Genomic DNA, 23183 nt, shown 5'->3' with positions numbered 1-23183 from the left:
TGTGTGCTGGTAAGCTAGCTTTGGGAATTCAAATCAGGTCCCTTTAAAGAGTGTCTTATGCTCTTAAAAACTGAACAATCTGTATAGCCCCTATTAGGCAATTTAGATTAGATTTTTATACAAATAGGATCATTGAGTTTTCTTCTTTGGTAATTATTCTATAACTACATTAAGAAGTAAAAAGAAATAACGTATGGAAAGAAAATCATATATTTCCTTTCTCTCTTTATTGCTTGTTTCCACCATCTGGTTCATTTCAACTCTGTGTCTGCAGTACCTCATGTTCTCAAAGTTTGACCATAGTAAGAATTAAAATTGTATAAATTTACATAATTTTGTGTTTGGATTAACTGAATATTACTCGGAAAAAAAGAACTCCAACAAGGAAGTTACTCTATCAAGTCTATAGAACAGTCTCTTGATTGATTGATGTGGGAAGGCCTTGCACAATGCAGGGAGTGCCAAAACTGGGCCTCTGATAGTGGATGGTATAGATATGCAAGTTGTGCCATTCACTCGGACAAGTCTTTAAGCAGTGTTCTTCCTTAGCTTCTGCTTCATTCAGTTCCTGCCTTTGGTTCCTGCCTTTACTTCCTGCCCAGTCTGTTGACATGACAGAATATGATGTAGAAATGTAAACCACATGTACCAGTTACAATTCCCTTGGACAACCAGGAGCAAAAGAACACACATATTTAAAGCAGGATGGTCATGTTGTCTAAATGATGCAAAGTTTCCCTGAATGTATTTTAGTAGTGATTCTTTTTCCACATTTTTATACCTGGAGTCAAATTTAAGGCCTTCGCATTACTGTCATAATTCCAAACCCACTGAACCAACTCACTAAGACGTAACATTCCAATCTTTGTCTCTATAGGATCAAGCACATTTTGTACTACAAAATAAATTCATTCCACTTCCAAAATTGTCCACAATTTCAAGTGCCCCAAGATTATTAAAAATTCTTCTCTCTTTGGATAGTTCATACAGTTTTTTAACCATGAGTCTTTGTAAAGGTAAAATGAATCTCATATTTTAATGTCTTACATTCAGTGATAATATTATTATAAATGGGATAATTATGAATACAGGAAGGAAGGTTGAGAGAATAAGGAGACCTAAACATTGAGTGTAAGCTATGCATACTGCAGCTCTGAATTTGCCATCTAAGTTATGATGGATTCACTTTGGATTCAAAGGGCTTAAGGAGCCTCAATGTTTCATGTGGTCTCCTGGTATTAGCATCAACTCAAAACCAGTGTCCAATAGATATCATAAAGTCTGATTCCTCTTGTTCTCCCAGTGTACAGTCACCCTTATAAAAGGAAGGTCTGGAGAAAGGTTATGAGTAAAATTCTTAGGCATTTTATCAAGGTCCTTCCTCAGAAACATGGCTTTCCATTTATTCAAGGGATTGTATGTCTGTAATATGTCTTAAGTCTCATTATGTGTTAATGGGCTGAGATCTCATTTAGCCACAATCCAATGGAAACTTTCTTTAATAGATTTAATAATTTTTTATACAGATAAACTATTCAGTAGCGCCTTACCTAATTCATATCTGAAAACCACATGATTTATTGACCAGCACTAAAGGTCCATATAAATTATGCCAAAATTAAATCCACCTGTCCTTTACTAAGAGTTATGGTTCTTGTCATGATGGACATTTCTTTCTGTACACTGTCCATTATGATATGTACAATCACTTTGCCTTTGGCAATTCAGTTTACTCCCTGGCCAAATCTACTCTGGGGCCAATTAAACTCACTGCATTTTATTCATCCAACTGAGCAGCAGAGTCTCCAATTCTCAATATACTCATCAAACATGCTGTTGTCCCTCTCACAATTTTTAGTCATGTAGGATTAGTGAAGCCCCTGATCTTTAAAATCCTTTCTTCAACACTAAGCCACGTGGAAGCAGACCTCTCCAACTCCTTTTCACTTGGCCATTTATGAACAAATGCTTCAGTCAATAATTCAAACTTTTGATGCCCTTTTTTACATTATGCAAGTAATTATATTTAACTATAATCTCAACTTAGAATGCCTATATCCAATTTTATGTTCCTACTGCCATTATCCCAAACTCTTAAAATCCATCCCATACATATTCCCAGAATTATGTTTGAATGAATTCACAAACTCATTAAGTTCTTCAGTAGTGTGGCATACATCTTCATGGACTACACTTTCTATTTCACTTCTATGAACCTGCTTTGCTTTAAGTCTGGTAATAATTTTATTTGGTCTTGTGAGAAATCAGTGTTGTCTTGACAGGCTGGTTTAGCAAACATAATGAATTTGTATCTCAAAGGCAGAGAGTGATTAATTTAGCTTATGAGGATGTAAGTGCATCTGTTATTGAGTGTGGAGAGACTCTTGCTCAGGTGAGATAAACCCTTGAGAATCTGAGGGTTCAATGATCTTGACATCAATAGCATCCAAACACACACTAGCATTTCCCAAGTTACTGAATCTCATTCTAAACAATTCATGTCCTTATTTGAATAACAAACACATTGCCAGGCTGGGACTTGAATTTTTGGTATGTATCAGCTACCCTTGGAATGAAGGCTATAGTTTGATTTTCTTCAACTTGTATTCTGTGGTCGCTCAAAAGAAGAGTTTCCTCCAGGGCACACTTAGATACCTTTAAACTGTTTACGTGCATCTGTATCTGTTCAGTTACTACTGGGTTATTTCTTGTCCTTCATCCCTTTGTCTAGATACATTATGAGCAACTGAACATCACTGTAATTTTCCCTATTTTTTTCAGAAATTTTCAAAAGTTTTATATGGACTCACAAAATCCTTCACAACTGATAAAAGAAATTAAAATGTATTTGTCTCTTTATGTTCACACCATAGGCTTTGGTTCTTTCTGAGTGTCCTTGAGAGGTCAGTAGCTACAGAGGTTATAGTAAGTATAGGTATTGGCAAATTGGAAAGACTATTCCAGATACTCAATATTCACCCTCATATTTCTGCTGCTCTAGGAGTACCTCAGATACTAAAATTTTATGTTTCAGGGGTTTCTCAAGATTAGAACTTATAGAGTATATATTTATCTATATCTGTATGTTTGCATATTTCTGACATCTATGAATGTATGTATGTATGTATCAAGTTGATTTATCAGAATGGCTTATTGGTTGTTATCCACCAAGTTCAACAATTGTTCTTTGCCAAGAGAAGATCCAAGTAGATATTTTGTCAACAAGGCTGGATAACTCAGCTTATTTTCAGCATATTTTGTAATCATGAAGAAATAAACTGTAATGCCAGAAATGTATGATCTTGATAGTGACATTGGGAGTCAGCAGAGATGAAATCAAACTCACTTCCATGTCTTTTACATAGGCTGCCAGCATAATGTGTGGCCCAGATTAAACGTGGAACCTCTCATCACAAAATGTCTGTATGTAGGTTGCATCTTCCCCTGTGTAAGACAAGGACTATAAATGGGTTTGTTCACTTCAAAGATTTATTTAAGAAAAATAAACCTACCTATGTACCCAGTCATTTGAATTTTATTTAATTCTACTTGTGGTCAAGCTGACAAAACAAAATAGTTTTCATAGGACCCTAATAGGTTACAGTGTTTATTTAATGCATGATTTAATAAGCAACTAATTTTAGAGAGCAGAGGGCAGAGGTGAGCTACAGGCCCCCATCTTGGTCCCGACTTCCTCCCGATCACCCTCCCTAGAATCTGCTGATGAAGCAGAAGAGAAGGACCTCAAAAACAACGTCATGAAAATGATAGAGGACCTCAAAGAGGATATGAGAAAACACATTAAAGAGTTGGAAGAAAAAGGCTAAAAAATCCAACAAATACAAGAAAAAAAACAAACCAAAAATTCCAACAAATGCAAGAAAAGGAGGAAAAGAAAAAAACCTTGCAAGAAACAATTCAAACAGTTCAAGGGTTGAAAGTTAAAATGAGACAATAAAAAACACAGTCTGAAGGAGTGCTGAAAATACCTTTGACAAAATCCAACACCCCTTAATGATAAAGGTCTTGGAGAGATCTGGATAACAGGAACACACCTAAATATAATAAAAGCTTTATACAGCAAGCCAACAGCCAACATCAAACTAAATGGACAGAAACACAACATGATTCCTCTAAAATCAGGAAGAAGACAAGGCTGTCCCCTCTCTCAATTCCTCTTCAATATTGTACTTGAAGTTGTTGGTAAAGCACTAAGACAACAAAAGGAAGTCAAGGGGATACATATTGGAAACTTTCAGTATTGCAGATGATATAGTTTTCATAAGTGACCCAAAAAAATCTACCAGGGAACTCCTACAGCTCATACATACCTTCATCAAAATGGCAGGATACAAGATGAAATCAAGAAAATCAATAGCCCTACTATATACAGATGATAAAGGGCTTAGAAAGAAATCAGAAAAACAGCACTCTTTACAATTGCCACAAACAACATAAAATACCTTGGGGTAATGCTAACCAAACAAGTGAAGGACCTATATCACAAGAGCAGTGAGTCTTTAAAATGAAAGAAATTAAAGAAGAAGCCAGAGAATGGAAAGATCTCCCAGTCTCTTGGATAGGTAGGATTAACATAGTAAAAATGGCAATCTTGCCAAAAGCAATCTACAAATTCAATGCAATCCATATTAAAAGTCCAAAATAATTCTTCACAGACCTTGAAAGAACAATTCTCAACTTTATATGGAAAAAAGACCCAGGATAGAAAAAACCTGTAAAATAAAGTAACTTCTGGAGGCACTGACTTCAAGCTCTATTATAAAGCCATAGTCCTGAAAACAGCTGGATATTGGCACAAAAATAGAAATATAGACCAATGGAATCAAATTGAAAACCCTGATAATAAACCACACATGTATGAACACTTGGTTTTTGACAAAGAAGCTAAAATTATACAATGGATAAAAGAAAGCATCTTCAACAAATGGTGTTGGCATAACTGGATGCTGGCATGTAGAAGACCGCAGATAGATCCATGTCTATTGCCGTGCACAAAACTTGACACCAAATGAATAAAAGAATTCAACATGAATTCAGTCACAGTGAAGCACTTAGAAGAGAAAGTGTGGGGTACCCTTGAAGGAATTGGTACAGGATATTGCTTCCTGAAGATGACATCATTAGCACAGACACTGAGATTAACATTTAATTAATGGGATCTCCTGAAACTGAGATGCTTCTGCAAAGCAAAGGACACAGTCAACAAGACAAAAAGACAGCTGACAAAATGGGAAAAGATACTCACTAACCCCACATTTTACAGATGGCTGATATCCAAAATATACAAAGGATTTAAGAAGCATATCTCCAAAATACCAAAGGATCAAATAAAAAAGTGGTCTACAGAACTAAATAGAGAATTCTCAGTAGAGGAGTCTAAAATGGCTGAGAAGCACTTAAGAAAGTGCTCAACATCCCTAGCCATCAGAGAAATGCAAATCAAAAAAATCTGAGATACCATCTCACTCCTGTCAGAATGGCTAAAAAAATGACAGTTTATGCTGTAAAGGATGTGGAGAAATGGGAACACTCCTCCACTACTGGGAGGAGTGCCAAATCATACAGCCATTATGGAAATCAGTATGGATATTCCTCACAAAAATGGGAATCAGTCTACTACAAGACCCAGCAATTCCACTGTTAGGCATAAACCTGAAAGATGTACATTCATACAACAAGGACATCTGTTCCACTGTGTTCATAGCAGTGCTATTTGTAATAGCCAGGACCTGGAAGGAAACCTAGATACCACTCAGCTAGATTGGATAGAGAAAATGAGGTACATTTACACAATGGAGTACTACTCAGAGGAACAAACCTGGAATTTTGAAATTCACAGGCAAATGGATGGCACAAGAAGAAACATACTGTGTGAGTTAACCCATTCACAAAAAGACCAACATGGTATGTACTCACTCATGTATAGATTTTCGGCATGGATCAGGGAAGTACCAGCCTACGATCCTACTGCCAGTGAGCCTGCAAAAAAGGAAGGACCTTAAGAGAGATATGCATGGTACCCCCAGAGAAGGGTAATGAGGCAAGATCTCCTGAGCAGAATGGGAGCATGAGTGGGAGGGAAGAGGTAGCCAGGAAAAAGAAAGGGGAGAGGAGGACATGAGGGAGCATGAAGGTTGTGTCAGGGGAAGAATAGAGGAGAGCAGGATGAGAGATATCATAATAGAGGGAGTCATTTTACATTTGAGGAGAGATCTGGCACTCGTGAGATTTCCAGAGATCTGCAAGGATGAAACCAGCTGGCAAACTATGCGATAGTGAAGAGAATATCTTAAATGCCCCTCCTTGATAATGAATTTGATGCCTACCTTATGTGCCATCCTAGAACCTCCATCCAGTGAGAGATGGAAACAGTGGCAGCACCCACAGCTAAACACTGATCTGAACTTCTGTAACCCACTTGCAGAGAGGGAGGAGTGATGAACAAAGGGTTCAAGACTGGGCTGGTGAAACCAAGAGAAAGAGCTGACCTGTATAATGATGTGAATATTCACCCCATAATGACGGCTGAGAGGTCAGCGTGGGACTGATTTACACCCCCTTGAATGTGTGTGCAGCGAGCGGGTTTATGCAATCTATGGGGCTTTGGGTAGTAGATCAGTATTCATCCCTGGCACACAAATGGACTTTGTGTACCCAACCCACAATAAGAGATGCTCTTTCAGCCTGGACACTTGAGGGAGGGCCTAGGTCCTGCCCTGAATGAAATGACAGACTATGGAGATCTCCCATGGAGGGACATACCCTCTCTGGGGGAACAGAGTGTGGATGGGTTGGGATTTGTGGGTGCTGGGAGGGTGGGGGAGCTGGGTAGGGTAGGGATCTGAGATTGACACGTGAAGCAAGCTTGCTTCTAATTTAAATTTTTAAAAAATTTAAAAAGTAAATTTAAAGACTTCAATATGGCATTATATACATGCCCTTTGGAACCCACTCATTGCTAAGAACCAATCACCTAGACCTAGTATTCATTGAAAAGTAGTTGCTTATTTAGCTTAAGATTTGCAGGTGGACTTCCTAGAAGGGAGATAAAAAGGTAAGGATTTCACATTTTCCTTGTTGTTTTCATTTATCACATCCACTATCTTAGGACAGAGAATGCCATAAAATGGTATATTGATTAGTGTATATTTCCACATGTTTTCTATTTGACTAAATCTCCCTGAGCATCATAAGTGAGGAAGATAATAATGAATATCTGTCCATTTATCTGTGTAACTCACTGACTGTTGAGTGGGATTAGGTATCTCTGGTATTTTCCTATGTATGAGTATAATAATTTCTTTGGTATCATTGGAGGGTCACCAGTATTCTGCAGTGTTTAAAGTTGATCCTAAGCAAAGCACGTCCCATGAGTCCAATAGTTTGTGAGAGCCCAACATTCCACAAAGCACTGTTCTAAGCAGAAACAAGTGACCACCAAACCTTCTTTCTTCATTCAGGTGTCTCACCGCTTCTCAAGACTCCCTGGCTGATCTGTATTTCCAGTGAATTTGAGGAAGACTTGTGATATTATTATCTTCCAAATGGATCACTTCACCCCCACAATAAAAAGGTAAAAACATTATTATGCTATGTGAAGGCTTTCTACATGGGTCTTTAAAAAAAGTGTATCTACTCTTGAGGTTCAGACAAGGGGAGCACTGCATTCTGCCAGGAAAGCTGATTTGTCTGGCACAAAATTACTGTCCACTCTGCTTTCATTTCTACTTCAAAGCATACTGCTCCTGTACCCCACTACTTCAGACATGACAAGAAAAGAAAGAGCTCCTGGTGATAACCAAGCCACCATTAATTCTAAACTCACCTTGTTGATGTAATTTCCATAGTAGAACCTTTACAACCTTCCATCTTTTAGGCATCGTATTCCATAGAAGGCTGTGTAATATTATACAGCTGATAGATGGTGCTCCATCCAAAGAAACCCCTTTAATGGCCCCTCAACTTTCTGCATATGGCAATGACATATGCAAATGCTGGAATCACTGAAGGATTTTTCCTCCTTCTTTTGCAAAATGGCTCATCAGCATGATTGCATCATTTTCCTTATTGGCCACTCAAGGATCTGAACTGACAGAAAATGTAAATGTGTTCCTTCATAGTGTTAATATGAAGAAGACGTTTTGTGTCAAAGATGACATTGGTTAACTGAAAATAACTCAGGATGCTACATATATTGCATGTAAACGAAGCCAATATTCTCAAGGTGCAACATTGAATAAGTCGCAGATACAAAATACACATGTTGGTGATCACTGCTCTTTTACATACAGAGCTTAGTTTTATGGTTTTTGGGAGTGAACTCAGCATCTCACATGTAATAGGTAATCATCATTCTACAGACAAGTTATATCCACGTCAATTTACAAACAAGATTAAGTTTGTGTCTGTGCTAGTTTTAATTATGTAATATCACACAAACCCTTCTATAGAAATGAAAACTTTCAAGAAAATATTTAAAGAATTATGTCAATGTCTAATCCATTGCCTTTGATGAACTTAGTTTTCCTTTCCTGTGCAACTTTTATGCACAGATGGCTTCAGATATTTATAGAAGTCTGGCATGTCATGACTGCCATAGATGAACATAAGATGCACATCATGTTTCTTTTGCTTCTTTTTTGTTAGGGGATATACAGATATTAAAGTGATCTTGTGGTAATCATGCAATAATACACTATAATAATGTATGCCTGGGGAGCACAGACAAGTAGCTGTCCCTCTGGCATCATCAGGTAAACAGGCCGGCTTTCCGGCCAGTGTTCCAGAGCCTGCAGATCGCCTGGGAACTGCACAGAGCTCCCAATTCCGGCGGGAGCATCAGGTAAACAGGCCAGCTTCCCGGCCTGTGTTCCAGAGCCTGCAGATCGCCTGGGAACTGCACAGAGCTCCCAATCCCGGCGGGAGCCAAGCACCCCAGACTCCAGATCTTCTCTCCCACCAAAGAGACCAGGAAACTACAGGAGCCAGGGAGACCAGGGGAGTAGCTGTTCCAGATCAGGTACAACAGGACCCAGCATAGGGTCCAGGGGACCAGGTAGGAGGCTAAGTGCCCCAGATTCCTGTTCTTCTTCTCTACCCACGGACCAGCATTTGGACAAGGTATAGAAGAACCACCAGATTACTGGACTTACTAGCACCCACCAAAAGGGAACTCTGGTCCCCAGACCAGGAAGGGGCTCTTTCTGCACCCACTAGAAGAAGAGATGGGAAAGAGACAATACAAAAACAGAGTCAGCAACAGAAAAACAAATATGACACCGCCAGATTCTAGAGACTCCACACCAGCAAGACCCCAATATTCCAACGCGAAGGAAGCAGAAGAGAATGACCTTAAAAGCACTTTCATGAAAATGATAGAGGCCCTAAAAGAGGATATTGGAAAATCCCTCAAAGAAATGGAAGAAAAAACAAACCAAAAAATGCAAGAAATGGAAGAAAAAACAAACCAAAAAATGCAAGAATTGGAAGAAAAAACAAACCAAAAAAGGCACGAAATGGAAGAAGAAATGAAGCAAAAAATGCAAGAAATGGAAGAAAAAGCAAAGCAAAAAATGCAAGAATTAGAAGAAGAAACATACCAAAAAAGGCAGGAAATGGAAGAAGAAACAAAGCAAAAAATGCAAGAAATGGTAGAAAAAACAAAGCAAAAAATGAAAAAAATGGAGGAAGAAACAAACCAAAAAAGGCAGGAAATGGAAGAAGAAACAAAGCACAAAATCCAAGAAATGGAACAAAAAGCAAACCAAAAAATGCAAGAAATGGAAGAAAGAACAAACCAAAAAATTCATAAAAGGCAACAAACGGATGAACAGATAAACAGAAAATTGCAAGAAGCAATGAAAATGCTGCAAGGGTTGAAAACTGAAATAGAGACACTAAAAAAACACAATCTGAAGAAAGGCAGAAAATAGAAAAGCTGGACAAACAGTCAGGCACTACCAATACAAGCATTACCAACAGAATAGAAGAGATGGAAAAGAGAATCTCAAGTGTTGAAGATACATTAGGAGAAATGGATTTATCAACCAAAGAAAACCTTAAATCCAACAAATCCTTAACACAAAACATCCAGGAATTATGGGACACCATGAAAAGACCAAACCTAAGAATAATAGGTATAGAAGAAGGAGAAGAAATCCACCTCAAAGGGGCAGAAGGCATATTCAACAAAATCATAGAAGAAAACTTTCCCAACCTTAAGAAAGACATGCCAATGAAGGTACAAGAAGCCTACAGAACACCAAATAGAGAGGACCACAAAAAAAATCCCCTCGCCACATAATAATCAAGACCCCAAACATACAGAATAAAGAAAGAATATTAAGAGCAGCTAAGGAAAAAGGTCAAGTAACATATAAAGGCAGACCTATCAGAATTACACCTGATTTCTCCATGGAAACTCTGAAAGCCAGAAGGTCCTGGATAGATATTCTACCTACACTAAGAGACCATGGATGCCAGCCCAGACTACTATACCCGGCAAAGCTCTCAATCACTATAGACGGAGAAAACAAGATATTCCATGATAAAACTAGATTCAACCAATATGTGTCCACTAACCCAGCCCTACAGAAAATTTTGAAAGGAAAACTCCAACCCAAGGAAGCTAACTACAACCAGAAAAACATAAGCATTAGAGAATCCCTCTCTACCAACAGCCAAAAGAACAAAGGGGTGAAATTCCACCCATAATTCCACCAACAACAACCATCGCAAATCGAAGAAGGATGAGCAATCAATGCTCATTAATATCCCTCAATATTAACGGCCTTAACTCACCCATAAAAAGACACAGACTAGCAGAATGGATTCGAAGACAGAACCCTTCCTTCTGCTGCATACAAGAAACACACCTCACCCTCAAAGACAGACATTACTTGAGAGTTAAAGGTGGGAAAAAATTTTTCAATCAAATGGACCCAAGAAACAAGCAGGGGTAGCAATCCTAATATCTAACAAACTATACTTTAAAATAAAATCAATCAAAAGAGATGAAGGAGGTCATTACATACTCATCACAGGTGAAACCCACCAAGATGAAGTGTCTATCCTGAACATCTATGCCCCCAATACAAAGGCATCCACATTCGTTAAAGAAACATTATTAGAACTTAAATCTCATCTAAAGCCCCACACAGTTATAGTGGGAGATTTCAACACACCACTCTCACCACTAGACAAGAATACCAGACAGAAACTCAACAAAGAAGCAAAGGGTCTAATAGAAGTAATGACCCAACTGGGATTAACAGATATCTATAGAACATTTCATCCACATAAAAAAGAATATACCTTCTCACCACCACATGGAACCTTCTCAAAAATCGACCACATACTTGACAACATATCAAACCTCAGCAGCTACAAAAAAATTGGAATAACTCCATGCATCTTATCAGACCACCATGCCTTAAAATTAGTTTTCAACAACAACACAAATTGCAGAAAGCCTACAAACTCATGGAAATTGAATAATGCTCAACTGCACCATCCCTGGGTCAAAGAGGAAATAAAAAAAGAAATTAAAGACTTCCTCGAATTCAATGAGAATGAAGACACAACATACCCAAACCTATGGGACACTTTGAAAGCAGTGCTACGGGGGAAGTTCATAGCACTAAGTGCTCACATGAAGAAACAGGAAAACAGTTATACCAGAGAATTAACATCACAGCTAAAAGCTCTAGAACACAAAGAAGCAAACTTCCCCAGGAGGAGTAGACGCCAGGAAATAATCAAATTGAGGGCTGAAATCAACAAAGTAGAAACCAGGAAAACAATACAAAGAATCAATGCAACGAAGAGTTGGTTCTTTGAGAAAATCAACAAGATAGACAAACCTTTGTCCAAACTTACCAAACAGCAGAGAGTGAACACGCAAATTAACAAAATCAGAAATGAAAAGGGGGACATAACAACAGACTCTGAGGAAATCCAGAGAATCATTAGGTCATACTTTGAAAACCTGTACTCCACAAAATTCGAAAATTTAAAGGAAATGGATGACTTCCTGGACAGCTATCATTTGCCAAAACTAAATCAAGAACAGATAAGCAATTTAAATAGACCTATAACCCCTATGGAAATAGAAGCTGTCATCAAAAGTCTCCCAACCAAAAAAAGTCCAGGTCCAGATGGCCTCAGTGCAGAATTCTACCACAAATTCAAAGAACAGCTTATACCAATTCTTCTCAAAGTGTTCCACACAATAGAAGCAGAAGGGTCTTTGCCAAACTCTTTCTATGAGGCTTCAATAACCTTGATCCCCAAGCCACACAAAGATACAACCAAGAAAGAGAACTTCAGACCAATATCCCTCATGAACATTGATGCAAAAATACTCAATAAAATACTGGCAAATCGGATCCAAGAACACATCAAAACAATCATTCACCACGATCAAGTAGGTTTCATCCCAGGGATGCAGGGATGGTTCAACATACGAAAATCCATCAACGTAATCCACCATATAAACAAGCTGAAAAACAAAAATCACATGATCATCTCACTAGATGCTGAAAAAGCCTTTGACAAAATCCAACACCCCTTCATGATAAAGGTCTTGGAGAGATCTGGGATAACAGGGACATACTTAAACATAATAAAAGCCATATACAGTAAACCAACAGCCAACATCAAACTAAATGGACAGAAACTCAACGCAATTCCTCTAAAATCAGGAACAAAACAAGGCTGTCCACTCTCTCCATACCTTTTCAACATGGTACTTGAAGTTCTAGCTATTGCCATACGACAACAAAGGGGGATCAAGGGGATACAAATTGGGAAGGAAGAAGTCAAACTTTCACTGTTTGCAGACGATATGATAGTTTACATCAATGACCCAAAGAACTCTACCAGGGAACTCTTTCAGCTGATTAACACCTTCAGCAAAGTGGCAGGTTACAAGATCAACTCAAGAAAGTCAGTAGCCCTACTATATACAGATGATAAAAGGGCTGAAAGAGAAATCAGAGAAACATCACCCTTTACAATTGCCACAAACAACATAAAATACCTTGGGGTAACGCTAAACAAACAAGTGAAAGACCTGTATCGTAAGAACTTTGAATCTTTAAAGAAAGAAATTAAAGAAGCCCTCAGAAAATGGAAAGATCTCCCATGCTCTTGGATAGGCAGGATCAATGTAGTAAAAATGGCAATCCTGCCAAAAGCAATCTACAGATTCAATGCTATCCCCATTAAAATCCCAGCACAATTCTTCACAGACCTTGAAAGAACAATAATCAATTTTGTATGGAAAAACAAAAGACCCAGGATAGCCAAAACAACCCTGTTCAACAAGGCAACGTCCGGAGGCATCACTATCCCTGACCTCAAGCTCTATTATAGAGCTATAGTCCTGAAAACAGCTTGGTTTTGGCACAAAAATAGACAGGTAGACAAATGGAATCGAATTGAAAATCCGGTTATTAACCCACACACGTACGAACATCTGATCTTTGACAAAGAAGCTAAAAATATACAATGGAATAAAGAAAGCATCTTCAACAAATGGTGCTGGCATAATTGGAGACTTGCATGTAGAAGAATGCGGATAGATCCATGTTTATCGCCATGCACAAAACTTAAGTCCAAATGGATCAAAGACCTCAACATAAATCCAGCCACACTGAACCTCTTAGAAGAGAAAGTGGGTAGTACCCTTGAACGAATTGGTACAGGAGACAGCTTCCTGAACATAACACCAGTAGCACAGACAGTAAGATCAACAATTAATAAATGGGACCTACTGAAACTGAGAAGCTTCTGTAAGGCAAAGGACACAGTCAGCAAGACAAAAAGGCAGCCCACAGAATGGGAAAAAATATTCACTAATCCCACATCTGACAGAGGGTTGATCTCCAAAATTTACAAAGAACTCAAGAAGCAAGTCTCCAAAACAGCAAAGGACCCAATTAAGAAGTGGGCTGCAGAACTAAATAGAGAGTTTTCAATAGAGGAGTCTAAAATGGCTGAGAGGCACTTGAGAAAGTGCTCAACATCCGTAGCCATCCGGGAAATGCAAATCAAAGCAACTCTGAGATACCATCTCACTCCTGTCAGAATGGCTAAAATCAAAAACACCAATGACAATTTATGCTGGAGAGGATGTGGTGAAAGGGGGACACTCCTCCATTGCTGGTGGGAGTGCCAACTTGTTCAGCCACTTTGGAAAGCACTATGGAGATTCCTCAGAAAAATGGGAATAAACCTACCACAAGACCCAGCAACTGCACTCTTAGGTATATATCCAAAAGATGCCCATTCATATAACAAAGATGTCTGTTCAACTATGTTCATAGCAGCTTTATTTGTAATAGCCAGAACTTGGAAGCAACCTAGATGTCCCTCACCCGAAGAGTGGATAGAGAAAATGTGGTACATCTACACAATGGAGTACTATTCAGCAGAAAAAAATAATGGAATCATGAGATTCGCAGGCAAATGGATGACACTAGAAGAAACCATCCTGAGTGAGGTAACCCAGTCACAAAAAGAGAAACATGGCATGTACTCTCTCATATATGGATTTTAGTCATAGATCTGGGGAGTGCCAGCCTACAGTCCTATGGCCAGAGAGTCTGGGAAACAGTAACTTCATTTACTGGCTGGTTAAGTACTGAGCTGAACTCAAGAAAGCCAGTATCAGAGAGGGAGGACTGATGATCAAAGGGATTAAGACTGGGCTGGTTGAACCCCCAGAAACAGCTGACCAGACAAAGGTTAACTCTTGAATCCCAGGCATCAGCCTGGGAATCCAGCATGGGACTGATCAAGACCCCCCCAAATCTGGGTGTCAGTGAGGAGGCCTAGGTAATCTATTGAGCCTTGGACAGCAGATCAGTACCCATCCCAAGTATACACACGGTCTGTGGACTCCCATAGAACAATGTGAGGTGCACTCTCACCCTGAACTCTTGGGGAAGGGTCTAGGCCCTGCCCTATATGAAATGACAGACTATGGACACCCCCATGGAGGGCCTCACCCTCCCTGGGGGAATGAGGGGATAACGGGGGGGATGGGGGGAGGGCACGGGAGGAGGGGAGGGAAAGGGAGAGGGACCTCGTACTGACTTGTGAAGCAACCTTGTTCTTATCTAAATTTAAAATGGAAAAAAATATTAATAAAAAGAAAAAGAAAAGAAAAAAAAGAATGTATCTAATCTTCCATAGCAACTAGTACATAAACAGTATGTCTTTATTTTAAAAAAAAAATAATGTGTGCCTTCCTCTTCTTGGAACACTCATTAAATTTAATTATAATTATTCCATTTTCCATTACATCTCCTTAAATAATACTGCAAACTGGGTTTTCACAATTAACTCCAAGAACTGAAATTCCTAGTCAAATAGGTGCACAGAAGCCTTTGAAGGATACTATAAAAGCATAGTCCAAAACATGTTACAATAGTAACTCATGCCTTGGTTATGAGTTATGGCTTCATATACATACTTAAATTGTATCTACAACTATATATATATATACATATATATATATATATATATATATATATATATATATATATATGGGAGAGAGAGGGGAGAGTGCAATTCAGTATAATGTTAAGAGAGCATAGGATGGTGTTAATAATTAACACTCTATAAATAATGACTAGTTCTGTTTTCCACTCTTCCTTTATGTTCCTGGATTGACACTGTATTAGTTCAGTCTCATCTCCAGATTTGTTGGGGTGAAAGAGCAGATCTTCAGACTGACTGGCTTCCTTTGCAGCCTCTTGTCTTTGGCATTTGGAGTAATCATTGCAGGCAGCCAATGCTGGTGCCTTGGGAATTCACCAACAATGTTGTTCAGCACGTGTACATCGAACTCTGTGAAGCTTATTACCATCAGGAGTTTCAGATCTCTGGCTCTGTGACCAGAATTCTGGTGCATAGCCCTGTCAACTCAAGCTGGACCATTTCACCTGAATTTCATTGTTCACAGTACCTGATCTTACTGGTCATGTTTATAAAACCTGTGATCATGAATTTTAGCTCAGCAGCCATTGGGGTTAGCATTATCAAAGCCTTAGTCCCTGGATTTCAGATGCTCTGCTACAAGTGCTGTGTCTTAATGTAAGGTCCTAAGCAGCCTTTGCATGGTACTTTCTGTCACCTGTAATCACATAGTACATCTTTATGGTGAAACCACTCTTAATTTTCCACCCAACTCTCCTGTTAGGAAAGAAGCCCCGATAAAGAAACACCACACTCATGTGTTCCCCATAGTTGTAAAGACAACTCTATCAATCCTTGGTATGATTATGATCCTATTTGAAATCAGGTCCTTGAAAATGCAGAATAACCTAAATGCCCAGAATACTTCTAAGCAAGATGATCAAATTGTCTGAAATGAGAGAGATGGCATTTCCAGAACGTACCAGGAGACTCCTTGGCCAAATTATATACAACCAAATGATACTCTTGTAGAATTCTACTCACTTAAAAGAAAGTATCACTTAGATTTTCAGGCTGTGTGTAAAGCGTATTTCCTTTTCTACCTTTTGAATGTGTTCCCCTCTTTAAAGGTATTCACATCCTAAGCTCTGCATGCAAAGATGATGTGTTTGGATAGTGCCCAAACACATCATCCCTATGGCAGAAAAATGTAGAGGTGAAATGAAACTGGCATAACTCAAAAGCCCAACCCTAAATATGTTAAAATAAAAAATAATACACAGGAACTTAAGCATGTATCAGATTGGAGACTCATAATCCCTACTGTGTATAGAGAGCAGAGCAGTACTTCATGCCCTTTGTTTACTGAAAGATTCACTTTCCTAGAGGCAGGAAGGTCCACTGTTCACTGACCATGTAAACTGCTTTTGAAGACTTCCCCTTGATGGGGATATCTGAAATACCCAGCCTTTTCCAGTCTACATTGGGTGGCAAAAGAATCACTGTGTGGAAAAACTTGGGAGAATATGTACATGATTTTGCTGTGTGAAAGATCTGTAATGGTTCAAGGATTGTACTTAATATGGCTAAGCCATTAATAATGACCTGGACACACTCCTTCCCAAATGGAAAAAGATGTTCCAACTGAAACAATGAAATACCCTCTCCAACTTGGGGAGATGGTGGAGGGAACTGCTGTCTGTAATCTTTTGTTTGTATTTCCAAGGATTGCTTTTGAATCTTTATGTCATCTCTGGATGTAACTGGAAAACAGTGTTTTGCTAGAGGGCATTCCAACTCCTGGGGAGAATGACTACAACCAGTATTCTATTGAAAATCTGTATTTTCACTTTGGTCCTCTCCCCTTAGTCCCATCCTCCAGAATCATGTGTGGATGAGACTTTAGTGGAGGAAGAAGAGATAGTACCAGTTAAGGTACCTAAGGAGAAAGATGCAAACTAACTGAGGTATCCATGCTGGTCAGAGGAGCACTGGTACAAATTGTTGATGCATGCTATTGTTTCAAATGGAGTGTAATGCCAAATACCCTGCTCATGTTATACTGAGATTCTAGGCATGGAAACACTTCCCATTACCCCAATGAAAATATGAGACATGATTAAAAGGAATTCAAGTACATCTATTGGAAAGTGGAACAGTCTAGTGATTCCAAATCCAACTTGTGAGGAGAAACCAAGTGTTCACTTTTTTTCTTTTATTAAAGCTTTGGCTGCAGACTTGGGCTTTTATTCTTAACCCATGGATACTAATCAGTTTCCATGTGGTCTTATCTTCCTGGAGAAAAAGTCCAAATCTGTTATTACTCTCATGTCCTACATGGTGACTGACTCAGCATTTCTGCAGAGAAGAGAGTGGTGTTCAGGGAAAAGGAGCAGGAAGTTTTATCTTTAAGGAGTGCTTTTGAAGGTGAGGTCCTGCACATATTGCCTCATATCTATGGTGCTCTTCAGCATAGAAGATCATTTGCTTTCCTTGTGTGAATGCTTTTGCTCCAGGACACAGAATTCCCAGGCAAAATTATTGCCCTGTATTTGGTGTGATCTCTCAGTGAAGTTCTGTTGTTCTTGCAATACAGGGTCCCTTTCTGTTTAGTGCAATGCCTAGAGACAGGAAGTTATCTTTAAGGGACCTGTAGCAGTTGCAAATCAGTGAGATTAAGATACCTGCATCATTCTCTCTCTTCCATGCATTAAGGCTGAGCATGACATCCACCACAGGTAGTGGACTCCAACAAGCTAGCTCATGGGCCAGGTTTGTATAGTGATCCTACTGTCGAGGGCTCCTCAACTAGAACAAGCTTCACTACTGTCTCCCACATACATGGGGCCCTAGATTTTTCCCTTGTATTCTACACAGTTGTAAGCCTAGGGTTCATGAATTTCTAGAAGCTTGGTTGAGCTGTCTCTGTAGACTTCTCCATCATGGTCTTGATCTGTCTTGCACATATATTCCTTCCTCCCTCTCTCAACCAGGTTCCAAGTGCTCAGCCTGGTTCGTATCTGGGGATCTCTGTGTCTGATTCCATCTCTTAGTGGATGAAGTTTCTATGATGTTAGTTGGTGTATTCATCAATCTTATTACAGGGGTAGGCCAGTTCAGAAAACCTCACAACGATTGCTAGAAGCCTTATCTGGGGTCCTCCTTGTGTATTCTTGGGAGTCACCCTAGAACCAGGTTTCTTCCTAAGCCCACAGTGGCTCTCTTTCTATTAAGATATCTCTTTTATTACTCTTTCACTGCATCCCTTCCCCCCTTGACCATCACATTCCTTCATCTTCTCATTCCCCACTCTCTTCTCCTATACCTCATCCCTGCCCCAGGGTAATCCATCTTTCCCTCTTAGGGTCCTCCTGTTGGGCTTTAAATATGCAGGTCCAAGGCCTATTAAGCTCAGTGTAACTTCCTGAGCCTGATTTGAGTTTAACAACCTGTCTCTGGCCAGCAACTTCTGCATGTGAGTGGCTCAGATTAACCCGATCTGGAACTGCTTCTGCCAAGCTATTGCTAATGAGGTGAAATGTAATTGGCCCTTACACCTCACCCCATCCTGAGGACCCCACTAAATTTCTCAATGCTATAAGAGTGACTGCCTGCTACAATGAAACAAGATCCTGATTTGGAAAATATCCTGACTCAGTGTTCTCTCCAGTGACTAGGAGGGGGTTCTGGGTCACTGACACTCTCCATCCCACTCAGGCCCAGGATTAGACCACCTGAACAGGCACTTCCACAGCCCTACCTGCCAGAGGACCTAGTACTCCTTGTTAACTACTTTCTCTGTAGCTGTGGAATGTGGTCTGGCTATCCTGTGCTTTGTATCTGGTATCAGCTTATGAGTTAATACAGCCTGTGTTTGTCTCTCTGAGTCTGTGTTAACTCACTCAGAATAGTTTATTCTATTTCCATCCATTTTCCTACCAATTTCATGAGGTAGTAATGTAGAGTACAGCCTTCCCTCAAGCCTAGTTCCAGAGCCGCATCAGTCCCAAATGCACACACAGGATGCTATACTAATTATGAAGCTGTTGGCCATTTGCTTAGTTTCTTACTCACTATCTCTGACTTCTGACTTAAGTATTTACCCAATAATTGTTAATCTAAGTATTTCTCTTACCAGAGAAACAGTCCTGACCTTTTACTCCTCTTGAGGCTACGTTGTGACTTCCTGTATTTCTGTTTCCCAGAATCTGCCTCGACTCCTAATCCCACCTATCTTGCTTCCCTATTGGCCAACAGTGCTATATTCAATAACCAATAAGAGACAGATTTCAGAATGACATCTCCCATCATAGTAACTTTTTCCTGCTGGCTAGTTCTGCATTGTATTAATATAACACATTTTAATAATCTGTTCTTCAGTTGAGGGGCATCTGGGTTGTTTCCAGTTTTAGGCTATTGTGAATAATGCTGTTTTGAACATTGTTTATCAAGTGTCTTTGGGGTATGATTCAGTGTCCTTTGAGTATATTCTTAAAAGTTGTATTTCTGAGTCTTGAGGTAGATTGATACCAAATTTTCTTATAAACCACCATACTGATTTCCAAAATGATTGTACAAGTTTATACTCCACAGGCAGTGGAGGAGTATTCCCCTGACTCCGCATCCCCTCCAACATAAGCTGTCCTCAATATTTTTGATCTTAGCCACTCTGTCAGCTATAAGATGGTACATCAGAATTGTTTTGATTTGCATTTCTGTGATGATTAAAGATGTTGAGAAAATGCTTAAATGTCTTTTGGCCATTTAGGATTCTTCTATTTAGAATTCTCTGTTTAACTCTGTACTCCATTTTTCAATTGGGTTATTTTGTATGTTGATGTTTAGTTTTTTGTGTTCTTCATATATTTTGGGGATCAGCCTTCTTTTAGATGTGAGGTTGGTGAAGATTTTTTCCCATTCTGTAGGTCATCATTTTCCCTAGTTGACTATGTCATTTGCTTTACAATAGTGTCCCAGTTTCAGATTGTTCCATTTATTCATTGTTGCTCTCAGTGTCTGTGCTACTGGTATTATATTTAGGAAGTGGCCTCCTGTGTCAATGCATTCAAGGCTACTTGCCACTTTCTCCTCTATGAGGTCCATTATATTTGGTTCTTATTAATCTGTGTATTTCCAAGTGGACTTACATTACCAGAGAATGCCTTTTGCATCCTTACTTTCTGGCCCTTAATAGTGACTGTTCTGGCTGGCTCCATCTGACTCAAAGTTCTGGATTTATGGGTCTTTGACTTCTTTTTTAAGTGTTACCCCAATATATTTTTGTGTTATTTGTGGCTATTGTAAAGGGTGACTCTGATTTCTTTCTCAGGCCTTTATCATCTGTATATAGTACAGCTACAGATTTTTTGAGGCAATCTCGTATCCCACCACTTTGTTTAAGGTGTTTATCAGCTGTAGTAGTTCCCTGTTAGAACTTCTGATGTTATTTATGTAAACTATTATATCATCTGCAAATAGTGAATGCTTACTTCTTCCTTTCCAGTATGTATTCCCTTGATCTCCCTTTGTTGCCTTATTGCTCTAGCTAGAATTTTGAGTACTATATTAAATAGACATGGAAAAAGTGAACAACCTTGTCTTCCTCCTGATTTTAGTGAAACCATTTAGAGTTTTATTCCATTTAATTTCATGTTGGCTTACTGTATATGACTTTTATTATGTTTAGTTATGTTCCTTGTACCCCTTATCACTTCAAGTCATTTATCATAAAGGGTATGTTGATTTTTTGTCAAAGGCTATATCATCATCTAATGTGATGGTGTGTTTTTTTTTCTTTCAGCTTATTTTTATGGTGTAATGGTATATTACATTGACAAATTTCTTCTTTTTTGGTGTTGTTTTGGGTGTTTTTCCTCTGCCTTTTTTATTTAAGTTAGAAACAAGCTTGTTTCACATGTCAATCCCAGCTCCCTCTTCCTCCCCTCCTCCCCACTCTCCCCATCATGTCCCCCAGTCCCCCACTCAATCTCCACTCCAATCCCCAGGGAGGGTGAGGCCCTCCATGGAGTATCTTTAGCATATGTTGAAACATCCCCACATCTCTGGGATGATGCCTACTTGATCATGGTGGATTTTTCATATGTTCTTAGATTCAGTTTTCGTATATTTTATCAAAAATATTTGCAACAAAGGTCATAAGGGAGATTTGTCTGTAGTTCTTTTTTTATTGAGTCTTTGTGTGGTTTGGGTATCAGGGTAACTGTAGCCTCATGAAAAGAGTTTTGCAATGTTCCCTCTGTTTCTATTGTATGGGACATTTTGAGGAATGTAGGTATTACCTCTTCTTTCAAGTTCTGGTAAAATTTTGCACTGAATCCTTCCAGCCCTCATACTTTTTTAGTTGGGAGATTTTTGATGACTGATTCTATTTCCTTAGGAGTTTTGTGTATTTAGTTTGTTTTTCTGGGCTTGATTTAATTTTTGTAAGTGGTACTTATTCAGAAAATTGTCCAATTCTTATAAATTTTCCAATTTTGTGGAATACATGTTTTCAAAGTATGACCTGATGATTCTGTGGATTGCCTCAGTGTTCGTTTTTCTGCCTGCTTTTCATTTCTGATTTTGGTAACTTGTACATTTTCTTTTTCCTTTTGGTTAGTTTGGATAAGGGTTTGTCTATCTTTTATATTTTCTTAAAGAACCAGCCTTGTTTCATTGATTCTTTATATAGATTTTTGTTTCTATTTTGTTGATTTCTGTCCTCAATTTAATTATTTCCTGGTATGTATTCCTCCTGAGTGAGTCTGATTCTTTGTGTTCCAGAGCTTTCTGTCATGTTGTTAAGTCCCTAGTGTGAGAATTCTCCACTTTTCAATATGTAGGCACTTAGTGCTATGAGCTTTCCTCTTAGCATTGCTTTCATTGTCTACAATAGGTTTACGTATGTTGAGCTTTCCTTTTCATTAAATTATAGCCTTTAATTTTTTCTTCATTTCTTCTTTGACTCAGGGGTCATTCATTTGATCATTGTTCATTTTCCATGAACTTTTAGGCATAATGCAATTACTCTCATTGTTGAATTCAAACTTTAAGCCATGCCGATCCAATAAGACACAGGGGGTTATTCCAATATGTTTGTGTCTGTTGAGGTTGTTACCATGTACATTTTCAACTTCAGAGAGGGTTCCATGAGGTTATGAGAAGGAGGTATATTCTTTTATTTGTGTGTGAAATATTCTATAGAGGATGGTAATTCTATTTGAGTCATAAAATCTGTTATTTCCATTATTTAAGTGTTAAGTTTCTGTCTGGCAGTCTTGTCCAGGACTAAGAGTCAGGTGTTGAAGTCTTATACTATTAGTGTGTAGGGCTTGGTGTGATTCAGTAATGTTTCTTTTACATATGTATGTGTTCTTGTATTTGAGGCATAGATATTCAGAATTGGACTTCATCTTGATGGATTTTTCTATGATGAGTATGAAGTGACCTTCTCCATCTCTTTTGAGTGATTTTAGTTTGAAGTCTATTTTGTTAGATATTAGGATAACTACACCTGCTTGTTTCATAGGTCCATTTGATTGGAAAATCTTCTCCCAATGCTTTATCTGAGATAATGTCTGTCTTTGTTATTGAGTTGTATATACTGCAGTAGAAGGATGGATCCTGTTTTTGCATCCACTTTATTAGACTGTGTCTTTTTATAGGTGTATTGAGCCCGTTGATATTAGGAGACATTAATGACAAGTGATTGTTAATGCCTGTTAACTTTTGGTGGTAGT

At 38.7% G+C, this 23183-nt stretch overlaps 1 pseudogene; it reads left to right on the top strand.

The window, feature by feature from the left end:
* Positions 1-5956: 5956 nt before the first annotated feature.
* On the top strand, positions 5957-16397 carry LOC101840324 (annotated as a pseudogene).
* The last annotated feature ends 6786 nt before the right edge of the window (positions 16398-23183 follow it).

The sequence above is a fragment of the Mesocricetus auratus genome, unplaced genomic scaffold (assembly GCF_017639785.1).
Source record: "Mesocricetus auratus isolate SY011 unplaced genomic scaffold, BCM_Maur_2.0 Super-Scaffold_100003, whole genome shotgun sequence".
NCBI classification, from domain to species: domain Eukaryota; kingdom Metazoa; phylum Chordata; class Mammalia; order Rodentia; family Cricetidae; genus Mesocricetus; species Mesocricetus auratus.
Note: the sequence above shows the minus strand (reverse complement) of the source record. Positions and strands in the feature narration are given on the sequence as shown.